This window comes from Rhagoletis pomonella, unplaced genomic scaffold (assembly GCF_013731165.1).
Source record: "Rhagoletis pomonella isolate Grant_MI unplaced genomic scaffold, Rhpom_1.0 Rhpom_scaffold_06052, whole genome shotgun sequence".
Lineage (NCBI taxonomy): Eukaryota > Metazoa > Arthropoda > Insecta > Diptera > Tephritidae > Rhagoletis > Rhagoletis pomonella.
This window is the reverse complement of record NW_023464588.1, coordinates 1-8,648: the sequence shown is the minus strand read 5'-3', so window position 1 is coordinate 8,648 and position 8,648 is coordinate 1. Positions and strand designations below refer to the sequence as shown.

The following is an 8,648-nucleotide window of genomic DNA, read 5'->3' as shown; positions in this document are numbered from 1 at the left end:
TAAGAGCCGATGAGTGGATCATGAGATATATATATTTTTTTTATATGAGAGTTAAAGTCGCTTTTTTTTTTGCTAAAAATAACTTGTCTTGCATACAAAACAATTTGTCGAAATTGTCGGAAGTGAATTGCACAAACTGCCCGAGTAACTTTGTATGAAAGTAAAAGTGAATGCAGTAATATACAGTTTTTTGTCCGAAAAAAATATACGAGCATTACTTATACTCCATGTTATTTAGCTTGCCGCTCTTACGAAATTGCGAGTTATTTCAAAATCCAGGCAACTCTTTAAATTTTTTTTTCATAAACGTTCTACTTTGATAAGTATTGATGCAAATGAAATGTACAGAGATCGAAAAAAGGTTTCGAAAAATATTTATTGAGCGCAATTTTAAAAACAGATGTACATATGTATTTTTGAAAATACTACGGTGTATATCAATGTTAATATAGAGTTTCAATTAATTAAATTGTCATTTGTTTTAATATATACAATGCAGTTTTAAAATATGTTTCTAAAACTACGAACTACCTTCGTTACAAGTTCGTGCGATCGTAAACTGCAAAAATGTTAAAAATTGCAATTACCAATATATTTTTACACATTTGTGAAAGTTTTTTACATTTGATCAATAACAGCATTTTTACTATTAACTTATATTTGTTTACAAACGAACACACTCGTCAGCTTTTGGTTGATGAAGTTTTGAATGCCAAAAAAGGTCTACGCTATCCAAAGCCTTCTCAGGAGCTACTTCTCCGTCTCTCCTCATTTCTAACAATACTATCTAAAACATTTTCCAGGTTCTGTGTAGCCGCTGCAAGTTCAGTATTATCACTAAAGGAGTCCTCCACAATCTCTTTAACTTTATTTAATAGCACCTTGAAATTTATCATATCGGTGTCTCGTAAATCGACTATTTCCAAACCGCCCTCAATTTTTGGTAATGTCTCGAAGCCAATTGACATTTTGAGTGAAGCAGAGGCTCTTCGCTGATTAAACCATGAACTAAGGTCATTAACTGAAGCATCCGATTTGTTTGCATCCAAATAACTACGATTTAAATCTGCGCCATTTACTGAAAGAGCGCAGGTTAATTATTGTAATAAGAATAACGAGAAAATGTCGCATCCGCATCGGATTACTTACTCGAATGCGTTAAAGTACTGCCCTCCTCGCAAAAGTTGTCTGCTGCAATTGCGTTTCCTTGTGTTTGTGTTTTCTCAGAAATCGAGCGATTCGGCGTGCTTGATGTGGGATATGAACTTAAAGACTTTGATATTTGCTAAAAGAGAAAAAGTGAGCCCAAAGTAAATAACTAGAACACTATTTTCGCATACCGAAAATCTTCTCATTTCATTGATAATGCCAATTAAGAACTGCTGATGTGATTGTAGAAAATTAGCAATTTCTTGATTGCTGGCTACCTTTACGTATTTGATTTGTTTCTCAAGTTTCCTAAAATGACAAAAAAACAACCTATTACCGTACAATAAATAGCTATTTTAAAGAACTTGGCCCCAGAAATCGGACATAATTTGTATCTAGCATTTCGAACACGATACATGTCAATAGATGTAAGTAATTTACTTACAAATTCTGTTGTACTAGTCTGTCGATAATAGATTGTAAATGTTCAGACACATTTGAAGCAGTTGAGGCGCTAGTGGAGAGACCTGCAATGGAAGCTGAGAAAAAATAGTAATATTAGTTGAAAATATAAAAAAGCATCACAAATTGAGTCTAGATTCCCCCATAGGGAATTATTCAACTCCACCTCACTACCAAATATGTAATATATTGTTTTTCGCTATTACTTTCAATTGTATCAGCTCTGGCATCAATATCCGTGGTTTTTGCTTCAGTGGCAAGTGTACTCTCAGTTGTTATCATTTCCACTTCCGTGTCGTCAACAATCGCAGATTCATTTGTATTGCAAAAGCCCCTCGTATCTTCTTGTGTTTGCTTTTCCATTTTAAAAATATTGCAAATTTTAGAAAAGAAATTTGATATTCGTTTTGCTGGTTCATCCTTAAAGAAAGAAAATATATAAGGGGCGTTCCATACCAAAACGAACGCTGTTCACACTTCATGTGTTTGATTTGTTTCAATTTTTTAGGGTTGATGCATGAACATAAATAATAAATAAATATGAAATTTGAGCTTGATTAATACATTTTTAAGAACTTTACAGCACAAAAACAAAGGCAAATCGATTTAATAGTTTTCCAAATATCTCGAGAACGGGGTGAGGAAAAAATTTGAAAAAAAAATCACACATACACACATCAAAATTCTATGAAAAAAAATATTTAAAAACTTTTTTTCTTAAAAACTTTTTCACATACAAATTTTTTGATAAAAGAAATAGTTCTTGAAAATATGCCATCTCAATAAAAATTTAAAAAAATTACAAGAGTAGCTCGGTGTAATGCGCAATATTTAAGTATAGTATTATTGGGTGCACTCTACAATAACTTGAGTCATGATTTTTTTACACCGAAGTTGACTAAAATGAATTTAAAAAACTTACAAATTTTTTAATTTTATTTTTAGAATTTTTTTTGAGTATGCAGTTTTGTAGCAAAACTGACGCTAATTTGGTTTGAAAACGGTTTTGCGCATTTTCTTCCATAAGAAAAAAGTACAAAAAGCCGTCAGTATAAAAAAATATTAAAAATCAAGGCAACTTTGCATTAGCTTAAAACTTGAACTTTGTTATTCTAAAATTGAATGTGCTACAGGACTGCGTACTCGAAAAAGTTCTAAAAAAAATTTAAAAATTTGTAAATTTGTAAAAAATCATAACTCAAATTATTGTAGAGTGCACCCCATAATACTATACTTAAATATTGCGCAATACTCAGTGCTACCATTGTGATTTTTTCAATTTTTTTTGAGATGGCATATTTTTATAAAAAAATTTGTATGTGAAAAGATTTTCAAGAAAAAAAAAATTTTTTAATATTTTTTTTTTATAGAGAATTTTGAATTTTTTGGCCCCGTTCTCGAGAACTATTAAAAGGATTTGTTTTGTTTTTGTGATGTAAAGTTTTTAAAAATGTATTAATCAAGCTCAAATTTCATATTTATTTATCATTTATGTTTACGCATCAACCCTAAAAATTTTAACAAATCAAACACATGAAGTGTGAACCCCATCCGTTTTGGTATGGAACGCCTCATAAACATCCAATAGTTAAAGGTTAACTCCTTCAATAAAATAAATATCAAGTATTACCTCTGTGAACACTTCGTACATTCGATGCCTGGCATCATGTTTGTTTACTACATATCCGGTAGCGAAACAGGAAAAACACAGCGACAAATTATGGCACGTCCTGCATTTAAAACGAATCCCAATGATCTGGGTACAGCAAGCTGCACAAATGTTGCTGTGTATTAATTTTTCGGTGTCTTGCATACGCTTGATTAACTTTATTAGATTGGTGTAAATACTGAAACGTGTATGCTTATCATTCCATAAGTTTTTGAATTGCGGCTCGGTTAAGCCGTATGAATTTGGATACTGAAAAATACACTTTTTTATTAGTTTTACTTTTGTTTGTTCAATATTTAGTATAAATCGATGTTGTTGTTGTTGTAATAGCAAACAGATTCCCCAAAGAGTTTTTGGGGAGTGTTGCTGGAGTGACAGTCCTTGGCCAGATATAAATCTGGGTCGTTCCCGTTACGTAGACCCGACTGTCGCACAGTGGGCCGCCTCATACAAGTTAGCCGGAAAAAAATATTTTATTGCTTCAGATGCTTAGATTTGTTGTAAAAAGTCCCCATACAAAAATTTACCTTGATCAAGGATCGATTAGATGACACCAGAGGTCCTTTGATGAGGGTTTGTAGCAAAAACGGTATATTGAAGGTATCTATATATAAATACGCCACACTAAAATTTTAAACCCCCTTTTTTGAGGGCACCGTTTTCTTGAAAGGATATAACTTCCTCTAATCCAGAAATGTTAACCCCATTATACAGGGGGCGTGGCATCTGACGTACAGACTAAAATGTGAAAACTGATGTATCTCTAAAACCAATCACGCTGGGGAACTGAAACTTGGCACGGATGCATAAATTGTAAATACCCTACTTACAGCGAAAAATGATAGGTATTGGAAAAGGGGGCGTGGCACTTCCAATACAAACTGAAATTCTCATATCGCTTATCTCTGGAACCGCTTATGCTAACATCCTGAATTTTGAAACAGCTACATATGGGTCTTTCCACGGAAATGTAAACAGAAAATGCAAGCAAATGAATTCAAACGGCTTTATAACTTTAAATTTCGTGTTCAGATGGCGGAAAAAGGTTTTGAAAACCCGAAACGGTGGAGAGAAGAACTGAAAAAAATAAATTTCAAATTTAATTTAGTATGTGTTACTAGTAAAAATATTGTATGGGGAAAAATCTGACGCATACGTTATGTTTTTTTTAATAAAAAATAGCCACTCCGATGATTCGCAGACTTTCGCATATATGTATGTGAGCCTTAAAACCACTTCTTTTTTTTTGTCGCGTACGTTATCACCTAGTTTTGAACGGATATTTTCCACACCAAAGTTTCGAGCCTGCTTATATTTTTCTTCAACATAGTACCCTTGGGTTGCAACATAAATGTAATCTTGTTTTTTCAGTAACTTCTATTTTTAAGAGATTTATGTTACTCCATAAGCGTACGAATATGTTAACAATACCGTACTTATGGCGAAAAATGGGATGTTTTGGAAAAGGGAGCGTGGCATCTCCTATACAAACCGAATTTCAAATATCGCTTATCTATGGAACCGCTTTTGCTAACGTAGTTATGGCGAAAAGTGGTTTGTATTAGAAATGGGGATGTGGCGCCTCCCATACAAAATGCAATTTCCATATCGCTTATCACTAGAACTACTTATGATAAGGTTATGGATACGCCTACATCTACAAATCAGAAAATGGCAAGAATCATTCAATTGGGAAGAATTTTCTCCCAGATTTCAAAATCGCATTGAATGGTTGGTATTTTGTGGAAAGGTTTATAGAAGGAATTTTTCTCCGATATGGGGCTCAGGGATTGAGAGCTATCCTAAAGAATCATATTTATGGTCACATTTGCTTCATCCAGTTCTGACAAAACCCGTGTGAACTACTTCGTGGTACTTTCTTAACTTCTACCGATTTCTGATGAAGAGAAAGGAGTTTATGTAGAAGTTGGAAATATAGTTTTTTTAAAAAAGTTCGACTTTGTTATTTTTTGACGAAAAAACGCATAATTTTTACACATTACTCCAGCTACGTCCCTCCTCACATATTAATTGTTTTTATTTCATAAAAAAGAGCATCGTTTTCTATCCCAAATGCATTCTTTTCAGCGTTCTGGTACACCACTGTGATAAACAACACACCACATTTTAAAAATGTTTATTTGATTTGTGTAATTTTTAGAAAACAAAGTTTCAAAACATCAAATTTGACATACACATAAACTACTAAAGTGGGCTTTAAAACGCCTAAGTATAATTTTTTTTTATGTAATTGGACATTTCTTAACAAGTTGGAATTATCAAAACATCAAAATTCCACTTAGATTTTTTTCCGGCTAATGTCGTCATATGGCCCATTGCGTTTCGCGGGAACGAGTATAACTGGATCCTAGACTGTGGTATCGAATTAGGGCCAGGTTTCAGTGCCAGTTTAAACGTAGATCGCGTAAGCTGCGTTCATATTTAACAGGTGGCTGACAAATGTTTGGCTAATTTTAGTTTAAACCAGCTAAGCTAGGGCCTTCAAAGTAAGTTTAAGCCTGTCAGATATAACCATGCACTAGAGTATCAATGTCCTTAGTCTAATCCCCTCCAAAAGACAAACTTAAGATTTTCAGCAGCTCTGCTACCGGGTCATTGCAAGCTGCGGGCCCATATGAACAATCGAGTCCTATCGTTACTGTGACATGGCAGCAGAAACCCCATTGCATCTCCTTTTAGAGTGCAAGAAGACAAACACAGGGGAGGGTTGTGGAAGACTACGAGTCAGTTCGTAAATGCATTAATGCAAAAAAGGCCCTTTTATTTCTAAACTATAATTGAGTACACACGGTTAAATGATGAATTTGAACCAGGTTTCGATATTAAAAATTTCTACGAGCTATATTTTATTAGTAGAAGTGTTTAGTTAAAACTGTGGTTGCATTTACGAACTGAAAGGGCTTGGTTTCATTAGAGCACCAGGTCTGGACAAGGCTTTGTGATAAGCTCTGAGGGAATAATACCCCAAGGTCACACTGTACATCTTCTATCAAATTTATTTACCTTTCTACGCGTATATTATATCAAGTAGCTTTTATATAAAACTTACCTTGGCGAAACACTGATCCATTACCAGATTTTTATTTTGACCGCCATATGCATTTTCTTCCCCTATGTAACTGAAGGCTTTTATTAAGATATCTAACAAATATTCAAAGTTCTTCTTCGATATGCATCTAGTTTTTTTTATCATGCAACAAGTTATAAAATTCAACACTCCATTCCAAAGTAATATAATGTTTGCAAAGCAACAGGAACATAACCTTGATTTCCAACGCCGAAATAGAGTGACGACGATTTCTGAAACAGTAGTTAGGATTTATAGGTAACTACCGTATCATAATATAAACTATTGTAAATCTTACGGGTCGAATATATTCCAAAAGAAAGTTGCTAAAACACTTGTAGCAGTTTCAATACGATATGTTGCTGATTTACTAAAATGTCCCAGAGTCTCGCAAGCATAGTAAAGATCATGAATAAATGTTGTCAATTGAAACGGTGGTACCATGAAATTGGCATCTACGTCAAGTATTTTGTATCGATCCATTAAAGCTTGTACAAGCTTATATGGTATGTCGGCAGCTAAGGTATAAAATATTAGTTAACTAACTGCCGTTTTTTTATGACCCACTTACTAAACAGTAGTTTTTGTATGCTCAGCACCTTAGAAGCGCAACGATAAACGGTGAATTTGTACGCAGCATGCTCATCCTGCACAAAGGATATAATACTTGATATTTTCGTGTAATCGCAAGTCCGAATTTGTTTTGGGTCTCTATAACAGCTGTCTGGCAATTCGTTTGTGGATTGCGGTTGCACAAATAATGCTACTGCATTCATTCTCAAAAATGTTTTTATGACAAAAAAATAATTTTTTTCTTGTATTCTGGATTCGTGGCTGTATCATAGGAATTAGGGCCGCATATGCCAGGTTGTAATTCTAAGATGGTTTGTTCGGTGTAGGTTGCAAGCTGAAATCCATAAATTATTGAATTTTTACACACTCTTCGCTATAAATAAAACAAAGCTCTTCGCGGCTCCCGGTCGGTTTCAAACAAAATTGTAATTTTTAAAACGTTGTCACGTTTGGTTGGCAGTATTGTAAAAGGTTTGCGACTTGGGTTTTGAAATTACCTTGCCAACCCCATTTTTGCACAGCATGTTCTTAAATCCACGTCTCCACCTTCTACTAATGCAGCGTTTTTGCTGCATATAAAATGCAGCATATGTTTTCGAAGAGCGTTCATGTTATAGGCTGTATTTGCTTACGCGTTAAAGCACATTTAGCGCATTTAGCTCTAAATGCTACTCTAAATATACATTTATCCATACAAAATTCCTCACCTAAATGCAACTAAATGCAACTCCATTTTTGCATTAAGAATCTAAATGCTAAAAGCAACCCTGTGATCTTCCAAAATTTCTACGATTCGAACATGGTTTAAAGAGAAAAAGTGGCAACATTGCTTTTTCGAGTATACAGTTGCTAGCTGCGTTTCAGTGATCGCCGATCGAGATTTCTTTTATTTTGCATTACATATTTGGATAATGAAAAGTTAAGCGAATTCAACATCGATTTGATGCTGATAGAAATCTGGATCAATTTGTGATCAACTCTGTTTGGTTTGTTTCCTAATTAAGTGAGGAAATTTTAATTGACAGCACCGACAAATGAATATATACACAAACAATTGTTCGGTTATGGTTAAAACAATTCAAGTTTTTGTATTGAATTTTTGGTTTAAAATTTATTTTTTCCTTTTCAGTGGGGTTTTTGCACATTATCTTCTGCGTGAGAATTGATCGTAATATATACGCATCTAAATAAGATACTGGAACACGGCTGTTTGTCAAAAGCATGCGATTTCGAACTCGCGTAAATGTACATTTGCTAAATGCTATAGCATGAACGCTCTTCGAAAACATATGTTCGAAAGTGCTAAATGTTGCATTTTAAATGCAGCAAAAACGCTGCATTATGGGCTGTTTTTGCTTACGCGTAAAAGCACATTTAGCGCATTTAGCTCTAAATGCTACTCTAAATGTACATTTATCCATACAAAATTCGTCACCTAAATGCAACTCCATTTTTGCATTAAGAATCTAAATGCTAAAAGCAACCCTGTGATCTTCCAAAATTTCCACGATTCGAACATGGTTTAATGAGAAAAAGTGGCCACATTGCATTTTTGAGTATACAGTGGCTAACTGCGTTTCAGTGATCGCCGATCGAGATTTCATTTATTATTTTACATTATTTGGATAAAGAAAAGTTAAGAAAATTCAATATCGATGTGATGCTGATAGAAATCTGGATCAATTTGTGATCAATTCTGTTTGTTTT

At 33.9% G+C, this 8,648-nt stretch overlaps 1 pseudogene; it reads right to left on the bottom strand.

Annotated features, from left to right (window-relative positions):
- Window positions 1–366: 366 nt before the first annotated feature.
- Window positions 367–7,552, bottom strand: LOC118755355 (annotated as a pseudogene).
- Window positions 7,553–8,648: the final 1,096 nt, after the last annotated feature.